The 16,056-nt window shown below is 40.9% G+C and overlaps 1 protein-coding gene and 1 long non-coding RNA gene across 2 annotated transcripts in view; one reads left to right on the top strand and one right to left on the bottom strand.

Annotated features, from left to right (window-relative positions):
- LOC143288269 (uncharacterized) overlaps window positions 1–16,056 on the bottom strand; it is a 97,910-nt gene that overhangs the window by 49,113 nt on the left and 32,741 nt on the right. The window lies entirely within an intron of this gene.
- On the top strand, window positions 9,870–13,542 carry LOC143288029 (uncharacterized). Its single transcript, XR_013056029.1, has 3 exons — window positions 9,870–10,854; window positions 11,732–11,785; window positions 13,064–13,542. It is a non-coding gene; the product is annotated as an uncharacterized LOC143288029 (long non-coding RNA).

Below are 16,056 nucleotides of genomic sequence, written 5' to 3'. Positions count from 1 at the left end.
AGTACCACAACACCACAGTACCACAACACCACAGCACCACAACACCACAGCACAGTAACACAACACCACAGTACCACAACACCACAGTACAGTACCACAGTACCACAACACCACAGTACCACAACACCACAGTACAGTACCACAGTACCACAACACCACAGTACCACAACACCACAGTACCACAACACCACAGTACCACAACACCACAGTACAGTACCACAGTACCACAACACCACAGTACCACAACACCACAACACCACAGTACCACAACACCACAGTACCACAGTACCACAACACCACAGTACCACAACAACACAGCACCACAACACCACAGCACAGTAACACAACACCACAGTACCACAACACCACAGTACAGTACCACAGTACCACAACACCACAGTACCACAACACCACAGTACAGTACCACAGTACCACAACACCACAGCACCACAACACCACAGTACCACAACACCACAGCACCACAACACCACAGTACCACAACACCACAGTACCACAACATCACAGTACCACAACACCACAGTACAGTACCACAGTACCACAACATCACAGCAGCACAACACCACAGTACCACAACACCACAGTACCACAACACCACAGTACCACAACACCACAGTACCACAGTACCACAACACCACAGTACCACAACACAACAGCACCACAGCACCACAACACCACAACATCACAGTACCACAACATCACAGTACCACAACATCACAGTACCACAACACCACAACACCACAACACCACAACACCACAACACCACAACACCACAACACCACAACACCACAACACCACAACACCACAACACCACAACACCACAACACCACAACACCACAACACCACAACATCACAACACCACAGTACCACAACACCACAACACCACAGTACCACAGCACCACAACATCACAACACCACAGTACCACAACACCACAACACCACAGTACCACAACATCACAACACCACAGTACCACAACACCACAACACCACAGTACCACAGCACCACAACATCACAACACCACAGTACCACAACACCACAACACCACAGTACCACAGCACCACAACATCACAACACCACAGTACCACAACACAACACCACAGTATCACAAAACCACACTACCACAACACCACAGCATCACAACACCACATCTCCACAACATCACAACATCACAACACCACAACACCACAGCACCACAACAGGACAACATTACAACACCACAACACCACAGAACTAAAGTACCTAAGCACTACAGTACCACAGTACCACAACACCACATTACCACAACACCACAGCAACACAGTACCACAACACCACAGTACCACAACACCACAGCAACACAGTACCACAGAACCACGGTACCACAACACCATAACATCACCATACCACAGTACCACAACACCACAGTACCACAACACCACAACACCACCATACCACAGTACCACAACACCACAACACCACAGTACCACAACACCACAACACCACAGTACCACAACACCACAGTACCACAACACCACATCTCCACAGTACCACAACACCACAGCACCACAACACCACAGTACCACAACACCACAGCACCACAGTACCACAAAACCACATTACCACAGTATAACAACACCACAGTACCACAAAACCACATTACCACAGTATCACAACACCACAGTACCACAAAACCACAGTACCACAGTACCACAACACCACAGTACCAAAGGACCACAACACCACAGTACCACAGTACCATAGTAACACCACAGTACCACAACACCACAGTACCACAACACCACAGTACCACAGTACCACAACACCACAGTACCACAACACCACAGCACCACAACACCACAGTACCACAGTACCACAACACCACAACACCACAACACCACAGTACCACAACACCACAGTACCACAGTACCACAACACCACAGTACCACAGCACCACAACACCACAGTACCACAGTACCACAACACCACAGCACCACAACACCACAGTACCACAACACCACAGTACCACAACACCACGGTACCACAACACCATAACACCACAACATCACCATACCACAGTACCACAACACCACAGTACCACAACACCACAGTACCACTACACCACATTACCAAAACACCACAGCACCACAACACCACAACACCACAGTACCACAACACCACAGTACCACAGTACAACAACACCACAGTACCACAACACCACAGTACCACTACACAACAGTACCATAGTACCACAGTACCACAACACCACAGTACCACAACACCACAGTACCAAAGGACCACAACACCACAGTACCACAGTACCATAGTAACACCACAGTACCACAACACCACAGTACCAAAGGACCACAACACCACAGTACCACAGTACCATAGTAACTCCACAGTACCACAACACCACAGCACCACAACACCACAGTACCACAACACCACAGTACCACAGTACCACAACACCACAGTACCACAACACCACAGTACCACAACACCACAGTAACACAACACCACAGTACCACAACACCACAGCACCACAACACCACAGCACCACAGTACCACAACACCACAGCACCACAACACCACAGTACCACAGCACCACAACACCACAACACCACAGTACCACAACACCACAGCACCACAACACCACAGTACCACAACACCACAGTACCACAACACCACAGCACCACAACACCACAGCACAGTAACACAACACCACAGTACCACAACACCACAGTACAGTACCACAGTACCACAACACCACAGTACCACAACACCACAGTACAGTACAACAGTACCACAACATCACAGCACCACAACACCACAGTACCACAACATCACAGTACCACAACACCACAGTACCACAACATCACAGTACCACAACACCACAACACCACAGTACCACAGCACCACAACACCACAATACCACAACACCACAGCATCACAGCAGCACAACATCACAGTACCACAACATCACAGTACCACAACATCACAGTACCACAACACCACAACACGACAGTACCACAACACCACAACACCACAGTACCACAACACCACAGTACCACAAAACCACAACACCACAGTACCACAACACCACAGCACCACAGCACCACAGTACCACAGCACCACAACACCACAACACCACAGTACCACAACACCACAACACCACAGTACCACAGCACCACAACATCACAACACCACAGTACCACAACACAACACCACAGTATCACAAAACCACACTACCACAACACCACAGCATCACAACACCACATCTCCACAACATCACAACATCACAACACCACAACACCACAGCACCACAACAGGACAACATTACAACACCACAGAACTAAAGTACCTAAGCACTACAGTACCACAGCACCACAACACCACAGTACCACAACACCACAGCACCACAGTACCACAACACCACATTACCACAACACCACAGCAACACAGTACCACAGAACCACGGTACCACAACACCATAACATCACCATACCACAGTACCACAGTACCACAACACCACAGTACCACAACACCACAGTACCACAGTACCACAACACCACAACACCACAGTACCACAACACCACAACACCACAGTACCACAACACCACAGTACCACAACACCACAACACCACAGTACCACAACACCACAGCACCACAACACCACAGTACCACAACACCACAGTACCACAGTACCACAACACCACAGTACCACAGTACAACAACACCACAGTACCACAACACCACAGTAGCACTACACAACAGTACCATAGTACCACAGTACCACAACACCACAGTACCACAACACCACAGTACCAAAGCACCACAACACCACAGTACCACAGTACCATAGTAACACCACAGTACCACAACACCACAGTACCACACCACAGCACCACAACACCACAGCACCACAACACCACAGTACCACAGTACCAGAACACCACACCACCACAACACCACAGTACCACACACCACAGTACCACAACACCACGGTACCACAACACCATAACACCACAACATCACCATACCACAGTACCACAACACCACAACACCACAGTACCACAACACCACAGTACCACTACACCACAGTACCAAAACACCACAGTACCACAACACCACAACTCCACAGTACCACAACACCACAGCACCACAACACCACAACACCACAGTACCACAACACCACAGTACCACAGTACAACAACACCACAGTACCACAACACCACAGTACCACTACACAACAGTACCATAGTACCACAGTACCACAACACCACAGTACCACAACACCACAGTACCAAAGGACCACAACACCACAGTACCACAGTACCATAGTAACTCCACAGTACCACAACACCACAGCACCACAACACCACAGTACCACAACACCACAGTACCACAGTACCACAACACCACAGTACCACAGTACAACAACACCACAGCACCACAACACCACAGCACCACAACACCACAACACCACAGCACCACAGTACCACAACACCACAGCACCACAACACCACAGTACCACAGTACCACAACACCACAGTACCACAGTACCACAACACCACAGCACCACAACACCACAGTACCACAGTACCACAGTACCACAACACCACAGCACCACAACACCACAGTACCACAGTACCACAACACCACAGCACCACAACACCACAGTACCACAGCACCACAGTACCACAGTACCACAACACCACAGCACCACAGTACCACAACACCACAGCACCACAACACCACAGTACCACAACACCACAGCACCACAGTACCACAGTACCACAACACCACAGTACCACAACACCACAACACCACAACACCACAGTACCACAGCACCACAGTACCACAACACCACAGTACCACAACACCACAACACCACAGCACCACAGTACCACAATACCACAACACCACAACACCACAACACCACAGCACCACAACACCACAGCACCACAACACCACAGCACCACAACACCACAGTACCACAGCACCACAACACCACAGCACCACAACACCACAGCACCACAGTACCACAACACCACAGCACCACAGCACCACAACACCACAGTACCACAACACCACAGTACCACAACACCACAACACCACAGTACCACAGCACCACAGTACCACAACACCACAGTACCACAACACCACAACACCACAGCACCACAGTACCACAACACCACAACACCACAACACCACAACACCACAGCACCACAACACCACAGCACCACAACACCACAGCACCACAACACCACAGTACCACAACACCACAACACGACAGTACCACAACACCACAGCACCACAGTACCAGAACAACACAACATCACAACACCACAATAGCACAAGATGACAACACCACAACATCACAACACCACAGTACCACAACACCACAACACCACAGTACCAGAACACTACAGCATAACAGCAGTACAACACCACAACTCCACAACATCACAACTCCACAACACCACAACACCACAGCACCACATTACCACAGTACCACAGCACCACATTACCACAACACCACAGCAACAGAGTACCACAGAACCACGGTACCACAACACCATAACACCACAACATCACCATACCACAGTACCACAACACCACAGTACTACAGTACCACAGTACAACAACACCACAGTACCACAACACCACAAACCACAGTACCACAACACCACAGTAACACAGTACAATAGTAACACCATAGTAGCACAACACCACAGTACCACAACACCACAACAACACAGTACCAGTACAACAACACTACAGCACCACAACACCACAGCACCACAATACCACAGTACCACAGCACCACAACACCACAGCACCAAAGTACCACAGTACCACAACACCACAGCACCACAGAAACACAAAACCACAACACTACAGCACCACAACACCACAGTACCGCAACACCACAGTACCACAGCACCACATTACCGCAGTACCACAGTACCACAACACCACAGCACCACAATACCACAACACCACAGTACCACAACACCACAGTACCAGTACAACAACACCACAGTACCACAACACCACAGCACCATACCACCACAACACCACAGCACCACAGAAACACAAAACCACAACACCACAGCACCACAACACCACAGTACCACAGCACCACAACACCACAGCAACACAACACCACAGTACCACAACACCACAGTACCACAGCACCACATTACCGCAGTACCACAGTACCACAACACCACAGCACCACAACACCACAGTAACACAAGACCACAAGACCACAAGACCACAGCACCACAACACCACAGCACCACAACACCACAGTAACACAAGACCACAAGACCACAAGACCACAGCACCACAGCACCACAACACCACAGTAACACAAGACCACAAGACCACAAGACCACAGCACCACAACACCACAGCACCACAACACCACAGCACCACAGTACCACAACACCACAGCACCACAACACCACAACACCACAGTACCACAACACCACAGCACCACAACACCACAGTACCACAACACCACAACACCACAGTACCACAACACCACAGCACCACAACACCACAGTACCACAGTACCACAACACCACAGTACCACAACACCACAACACCACAGTACCACAGCACCACAACACCACAGTACCACAGTACCACAACACCACAGTACCACAACACCACAACACCACAGTACCACAACACTGTGTGTAAACAAAGTGAGTCTATGTTTTAACCCGGTGTTCGGTTGTCTGTGTGTGTGTGTGTGTGTCTGTGTGTCCGTGGTAAACTTTAACATTGACATTTTCTCTGCAAATACTTTGTCAGTTGACACCAAATTAGGCATAAAAATAGGAAAAATCCAGTTCTTTCCAGTCATCTTGTTTAAAACAATATTGCACCTCTGGGATGGGCACAAAAAAATAAAAAATGAAGCCTAATCATATGCAAACTGCATTTACTGTTATATTTATATTTTTTGTAATCTCTAAACTTGGCACTTTGATCTGATATTCTGACCCAACAACAAGAGTAGTCATTATTTTCATTTTTTGTTCGAACAGGAACTTCTTTTGCTAAGCATGGAAGTTTTATTTATTTTGCAAACGTATTGGTGAAGTTAGTAAAAAAGGGAAATTAATCTGTACTTATGCTGGGGGCTTAATTTGCTTTAAACTGATCTTTCTCATCTTAAACATTACATTTTGAAATTATACTCAGTACATAAAAAGCTTGTGTATTTTACTCTCAGTGTACAGGGCTTTCACTATGTTCATTCGCCCAAGTGGTCTTTTTCGGAAAATACTAAAATCAATACGACGAGTGGACTTTATAGATCTGTTGGCTAAGCCCTGAAGTTCATGTGCAAAAAATATGATTGGGTACACATATTTATACACATTCAAAGCGCGTGCTCATAGGCCTATTCAGTCTTGCGAACGCGAACGACGCCATTTTGTTTCAAGTTGTTGACCTGCCCGTTCAATCCAAAATTCAATTGACATTACACGATAACATGTGATGGAAAGTTGGAGAAGGAGACCGTTAAATATTTATTCAGAGAAAGATTTGTGAACGCCTCATCACTTACTGGATTATGCCCGAAACTGCCATAAAATTATCCACAGAATCAGTCGGTATTCACAGTTAAAAATTGTAACCATGCGAGTTAATACCCTTGAATTGATGTAACAAAAAAAATTCCAGTCTTGACTTTTCTCAAAAAGAAGTCCTTTTCACTTCATACGACGTTTAGAAGTACTTGTACTTGGCTCTACATGTTCTTAGTTTAACAAAATACTCAATTTTCATATCAACTTTAAAACTATAAAACTGGAATGAACATAAAAGAGAAATTGAATCGACCGTGTCAACTGGTGTAACTAAACTTGTACATCTATCTAGATCCAGAGAAAACGGCTAAATGTTGCAGTGTGATTGCGGCGATAGCCACGTCTTCTTTACCAAGGACTTAAAAATATTTTTTTTTATTGTCGTTAAAGATTTTTTGAATGCCCAAGATACACCAGAATCATATGATTTGAACAGCGTTCTCACTGCGATACTGCAATCGATTTATCGCCCTTTAAAAAAGCATGTTTAAATTAAATACTATATTTTTGAGCATCAGTACAGGTGGCACGATAGTGCAATGGGTAAGACAGATTCTTCTCATTCGAAAACCTGGGGTTCGCTTCTGCTGTTGGAATTTCTTTTTTTTCTTGTTCTTTTAACCCGAAGTTTTATAATAACATATACAGAACCCTTTTTAACGAATAGATTTTTGGCTCAAGTGTGTAAACAATGTGAGCCTATATCTTTTCTTTGCATTTTTTCCAAATCGTGAAGCATCGTGGGATAGCGTCGCGTCGTTCGATCGAGAATCAAGAAGGTGGGTGGATGTATCAGTGTTTGCTAAGTACGAAGTTAGTGAAAGAAAACGTTAAAAGATGTCTTTTATTGTGTACAAGTTTTGTCAAATGTTTATCTTTATTCAGGTGACTGTTGTGTTACTGCTAGACAGATAGGCATGATGTTAAGAGTAAATGAAAACAGAAGAAATCTGATCGTGTCGGTCGTTTTTTCAACCGGTTTGGCAACCAACCTTCTCTGATAGAAAGCCGTGACATTTAATAATAATAATAATTATTATAATAATGATAGTAATACTAATAACATTTTTGTTTCCTCATAAGTTGTGTCACACCGCTAAAGTAATACACACAAAAATCAGTTTGATGATTGTGGCTGTTGAACTCAAGTTGTATGAGATAATATGTCAGTCCATCATGTAACCCCCCCCCCCAAAAAAAAACAACAACAACAACAACAACAACAACAAAACAACAACAAACAAACAAAAAAACAACTAAAATAATAGATAGACATACATACATACATACATACATATATATATATATATATATATATATATATATATATATATATATATATATATATATATCACATTGAGTAACTGAGCTGGACTTACAACCATGAAATTATTTTATAATGTTATGATTAAAATTTTACTTAGAAATCAGTCATTCTCAGTCTCATTGTTTTATTTCATGCACATTATAAACAGAAACAAAAACAACATATAATAATGGAAATTATGATAATGGATACTTTTATAGCACACTGTCCAGAAATCTGGTGTAGGTGCTGTACAAAAACACTTTTGTTTACATAACACATTAGATCAATGTTACATACACACAACAAAATATCACACACACACACACACACACACACACACACACACACACACACACAGAGAGAGAGAGAGACACACACACAATGAATACATACATTTTTACAAGTATGCATTTGCACCTAACACTAACAGCTAGTGAGCTACCCACAACGCATTGTTTTGTCAGCGAGTTTGGCAACCTTCTCTGAGCTATATATATATATATATATATATATATATATATATATATATATATATATTTGTCCAAACTCTGTGAATGTGATGCCTCCTTGAGTAACTGGACTGGACTTAAAATGATGAATTTATATTATAATGTTATGATTAAAATTTTAACACTTTTATTTGCATAACACATTAGATCAGTGTTACATACACACAGCAAAATGTGTTTCAGTCACACACACACAAACACAAGCACACACACACACACACACACACACACAAACACACACACAAAATGGATACATGCATTTCAACATAACATGTGTACCTAACAGCTACCCACAACACATAGGCACGCACAAATATACATAAACAGATGTGCGTGATGATACCTCTTCCCTATCATCTTTATATATATATATATATATATATATATGTATAATTATCATTTTACATGATCGACTGACATATCTTATACAAGTTCAACAGCCACAATCATCAAATGGATATTTTGTGCCTATTACTTTAGTTATGTGATACAACTTTTGAGAAAAAAAAGTTATTAGTAAATACTATCATTATCATCATTAAGATTCCTATTAACTGTTACAGTTATAGATCAGACAAGGTTGCCAAACTGGTGGACAAAACTGTGTTGTGGGTTGCTGTTAGTGTTAGGTGCACATGTATGTTAAAATGCATCGCGTTTTGTATGTGTGAGTGTTAGTCACATTTTGTTGTGTGTATGTTACTATGTAACATTAATCTAATGTGTTACATATACAAAACTCAAAAGTGTTTGTGATTGAGAGGATATATGACAGGATTGAGGATACATGACAGATTTGCCCTTTCACTGTGAACACTGAAAGGTAATATACAAGTTGTAACATGTATGTAGATATATATATAGATAGATAGATACATACATTGATAAATATACATATAAAATATACATGCATGTATATACATATACATGTAAATACACTTGCATAGAATAGATAGATATATAGATAATAAGATATATGTGAGTTTTAGGGTACAAATTCAAGTCAATTATAGATTATTTCATGTGGCAGTCTCATTACCTCAAAAAAATGAGAGAGAAAATATTTGCTACAGGGACAGACACAGGGCAGCAAAAGGTGGAAAGGTGTCAGTATGTTCCCCTCACCTGCATCATCAGTGAACTTGACCATCATTAACATTATTATTAACTGTTACGGCTATAGATCAGAGAAGGTTGCCAAACAGGCTGACAAAACTGTGTTGTGGGTAGCTGTTAGTGTTAGGTGCACATGTATGTTAAAATGTATGTATCCATTTTGTATGTGTGGGTATGTGTGTTAGTCACATTTTGTTGTGTGTATGTAGCATTGATCTAATGTGTTATATAAACAAAAGTGTTTGTGATTGACAGGATTATATGACAGGATCCATGACAGACTTGCCCTTTCACTGTGAACACTGAAAGGTAAGATCATCTTTTCTCTTTAGATGGCTAGCACAGTATGTAACAAATGACCTCAGTTTCTTATATTTAGTGTTTATTTGAAACATGGCTATGAATAGTATGATCATTATCATCATTAATATTATTAATATTAACTGTTACGGCTATAGATCAGAGAAGGTTGCCAAACTGGCTGACAAAACTGTGTTGTGGGTTGCTGTTAGTGTTAGGTGCACATGTATGTTAAAATGTATGGATGCATTTTGTGTATATTCTATATCTTTATTTAAATATACAAGTTGTAACATGTATGTAGAACTTAAATATAGATAGATAGATACATTGATTGATAGATATACATATAAAATACACATGCCTGTATACACATATAGATGTAAAATACACTTGCACATATTTGACAGATAAATAGATACAGATATAGATAATAAGATATATGTGAGTTTTAGGGTACAAATTCAAGTCAATTATAGATTATTTCATGTAGCAGTCTCATTATCTCAAAAGAATGAGAGAGAAAACATTTGCCATCAGAGTAGACACAGGGCAGCAAAAGGTGGAACACTGCTGTGTGGCACCAATCCTATGTCATCTCCATCTGGAAAGGTGTCAGTATGTTCCCCTCACCTGCATCATCAGTGAACTTGACCATCATTAACATTATTATTAACTGTTACGGCTATAGATCAGAGAAGGTTGCCAAACTGGCTGACAAAACTGTGTTGTGACTTGTGGGTAGCTGTTAGTGTTAGGTGCACATGTATGTTAAAATGTATGTATCCATTTTGTGTGTGTGGGTATGTGTGTTAGTCACATTTTGTTGTGTGTATGTAGCATTGATCTAATGTGTTATATAAACAAAAGTGTTTGTGATTGACAGGATTATATGACAGGATCCATGACAGACTTGCCCTTTCACTGTGAACACTGAAAGGTAAGATCATCTTTTCTCTTTAGATGGCTAGCACAGTACGTAACAAATGACCAAGGTTTCTTATGTTTAGTGTTTAGTTGAAACATGGCTATGAATAGTATGATCATTATCACCATTAATATTATCAATCTTAACTGTTACGGCTATAGATCAGAGAAGGTTGCCAAACTGGCTGACAAAACTGTGTTGTGGGTAGCTGTTAGTGTTAGGTGCACATGTATGTTAAAATGTATGTATACATTTTGTGTATATTCTATATCTTTATTTAAATATACAAGTTGTAACATGTATATAGAACTTATATATAGATAGATAGATACATTGATTGATAGATATACATATAAAATACACATGCATGTATACACACATATACATGTAAAATACACTTGGCACCATAAAATTTTATCATTACAAAGTTTAAGTGTCCAGTTCAGCTTCAAGTATCTGCCATCAAACGGGTTGATAGATCAGATACATAACAAGTAGAAGTTTACACTCGCATATTAATTGACATTTGATCACATGCAGCCACAGCAGAAGCTTTGGACACTTGTGCATGTTGTTTGCACAAAACAGTGCGTTGCTGTGTTGGCATGCACTTTTTCTGAAATAGATGCCTTGATCAGGAAATTTGGGATTGTTGAAAAAACTTGCTTCACATATATGATGTAGATCTATAGCTCTTTCTCGTGAGATGGTCCATTCTAATTTGAAGAGGGTTTTTGGTGTGGAGGGTATACTGCCTTGTACTGGTGTTTAAGGCATGGAATTATGGTTAATCAGCAGACAGTGAAATGTCAATAAAAATTGTAGCATAAGAAGAAGACCAGATTTAAATGCTTAAACATAATCCATTGTTTTACTTTTTTTTCTTTAAATTGCAAACTATTCAGTAAACATTAGTGCTAATATATTGTGTTTTACAAAGTGAGCTTCACATTGGTTTGTATATGACATTCTGACAAATGAATACATGAATAAACTTGATATGTTACTACCCCATGGAACTGATACCTTGTCGTGGTGGGGTAGCTTGAGTGCTTCAGTGACCTGTCGAGCTATGTCATTTGATGTGTCACATGCCTGGTAGGGCCTCCCATGCTGGACAGGTTGTGGGTATTTGTTCCACAAACTATACCAGCTGGCATGATGCATGCATTTTTGGGTTTCCCTTGCTGAAAAGGTTGTATGGTAGAAGCCCGACAAAATTCAGTTGCAAACACATGTCTTTGCATATTTATCTCTTATGACTGACAATTCGTCGTCCTTCTGTTTCAGGAAATGGACATCAGCTAGGACAGGAACAACAGAATCTTCTGTGAGAAAACCTGTATGCTTTTGATCTAAATAAACACAATACAATACAACATCATAAGCCTCTGTTGCTTGATCAGTTGATATTTGGTTTGTTGAAGGTGCTGTTTGTGTGCTCCTGTGGGGATGTCAGGGACTCTTTCCATTAAAATACTATGCCCACCCTCTGGAAACCCTCTCCTGAAAATTTATCATTTTATATGTCACTTTTCCTTTTCTGTCATTTATTACTTCAGCCATGCTATTCATTCCCATCCATTTTTTTCAAGATAGCCATGATTATTTATTTTTCTGGACTTCATAATTGTGCATTCTTGCAAAGCTGTATTCAAATTTGGACCTAGGATATACGAGTTGCCTGCTGGCATTTTTTTTGGTTTTCTATGCCTGTTATGTACAATTTGCGTATTATGTATAATTATGTCAATGTTCAGGTTTGATTGGTTTACTCTATCGATAGATTAATGGAAAGGCCAATTTGATGCATGTAGTTATACACACACACACACACACACACACACACACACACACACACACACACACAAAATCCCTCCCCCCACACCCCTTTTTTTTTATATACAAGATCAAGATCAATATTATATGACACACAGTCACACACAAATTGTTTTTTTTTTTTAATGGCTAACTCATGTTCAAGATTTTAAATCCCAAAACTAAGTTCATGGCAGAAACTATATTACATATTTAATTCAGCATTTTTATGAATGAGAAGTAGCCAAAATGAAAACCATCACTGTGGTGATTGATATTCAGTGTCCCAACACATTTACCACTCTGAATAAAGTCCACAACTTGCTGCAACACAAGCAGCCATTACTTACATCTAACCGAAGTCATGCTTACCAAAAATAAACAACAAAAATCAATAATAATAATGATATTAAAATAAGATAAATGAAGATATCTTATTTTAATATCTAACCAAAGTCACACCTACCAAAAAAAAAAAAAAAAAAAAGAATAATGATATTAAGATAAATAAATGAAAACAAGAACATCACTACAGTTAAAGCATTTCAGCTAAAAAGCTGGCCCAGTGCTTCCCTCATTGAACGACAAGCAACCTCCAGGTTGATGACCACTCCCTCCAACCACCTGAGCTCATCTTCTTCCACCACCAGTCAGTCATTTCAGAAACCATTTCCATCAGTACATTCAAAATGTCAGTTTCTCAAGATGGTGGCATTAGAACAAACTCATATATGTGCTAAACCACGTCTACCACACAGATGCCTGATCAGCAGCATAACCCAATACATCAGGCTTTGAGTGCATGCATATGTTTGTGTACCCACCGGGGTAGATTTCGTCTGCACAACTTTTGCCAGAGGACAAACACTTATGTTGCCATGGGTTCATTTTCTGTGTGCAGTATGCTTCCTGCACATTAGATTGGTGTATCGTTGCATGATTTTAAATAAAGTATGAGAAGACGGATGAGACATGGATTTCAAACTCGGACCAAAAAGTTGTCATTTGGACAGGATTCACACATGAGCCATGAAGGCTTTGCCTCTTGTTCAAGTGAATCACAAGTGAGCCTTGAAGGCCTTGCCTCTCTTGTTTTTCCTATGTTTTAACCCGGTGTTCGGTTGTCTGTGTGTGTGTGTGTGTGTGTCTGTGTGTCCGTGGTAAACTTTAACATTGACGTTTTCTCTGCAACTACTTTGTCAGTTGACACCAAATTAGGCATAAAAATAGGAAAAATTCATTTCTTTCCAGTCATCTTGTTTAAAACAATATTGCAACTCTGGGATGGGCACAAAAAAAAGAAAAAAAAAAGACAGGGACAGAGAGGGAGGGAGAGAGAGAGAGAGAGGAAAAAAACGAAATTAAAAAGAAAGAAAGAAAGACAAATCAAAAGAAAGAGATAATGAATAAATGAATGAAAGAAAAGTTACGTTTTTTGTCAACCAGGGGTAATGCGTGCACACATGTTTTCTTCCGTGTGTGTGTGTGTGTGTTCCAACTGTTCAAACATACAGAAATACTGACAAATCATTTTGCTTGCTTTAATAGAAGAATGAAAAATCGCTACAAAAATGCAGTACAATTCAATAAGCACCACAACAATGAGACCCCAGCACACCGGAGGACCAGTGTTGTAAATCAAATAAAGTTCTGAATACATGCATGGAGACCAGACTACTGGAGAATCAGTCGGTGTCATTTACAGATAAGTATGTGCACACTCATGCTGCCGAGGTTTTCCGACACATTTGAATGTGAGAAACGTTGTTCATCTTGATTTTAGATTTAAGATATCCTTTTAGAATGCGGGGCTGATTACTGATAGATTTGCATTGGTCAGTTTTAAAGATCGGGTGAGCAGTGTCATACACATTCATTTTCCAACTAACACAGTCCCTGAAGGCAGATCTATGGTCTGAGACGTTGGACACCCCTTATTAAAAGTGAGTCTCATTTTACAACCAACAGTTCTTATAAACTTTCCCCGTTTTTGGTATACCAATATTTTCTTATATCAGGTATACCAATATTGTTTATACAGGTATACCAATGCTGTTTATACAGGTCTACCAGTATTGTTACATCAGGTATGCCAATATTGTTTATACCAGTCATACCAATAACATTTGCATAGCCGTACCAAGACATCCATCTTCAACACTCCAAGCTAGGTCACTTCCAGCTGATGTTTTCCAAATACTTTGATTTTCCTTACGTCAAACATATCTGTACATATCTCTGAGAAGATCTGTAATAACAAATTTGTGTGCATTCAGCAGTTGCATTATATACATATTTATACAAAAAAGACAAAAAAAGACAAGATACATTACGCGATTTGTTTTTCAGTTTGTAAAATCTAATACATTGGGGTTTCAGCAATGTTTTCTGTCATACTTACGATTGAACAGTTTCTCAGCTACACTTGCAAAAAGTTATGCTGGGTTCTAGATTTTCAATAGATA

Source organism: Babylonia areolata, chromosome 12, assembly GCF_041734735.1.
Source record: "Babylonia areolata isolate BAREFJ2019XMU chromosome 12, ASM4173473v1, whole genome shotgun sequence".
NCBI classification, from domain to species: Eukaryota; Metazoa; Mollusca; class Gastropoda; order Neogastropoda; family Buccinidae; genus Babylonia; species Babylonia areolata.
This window is presented reverse-complemented; position numbering and strand designations above follow the sequence as displayed.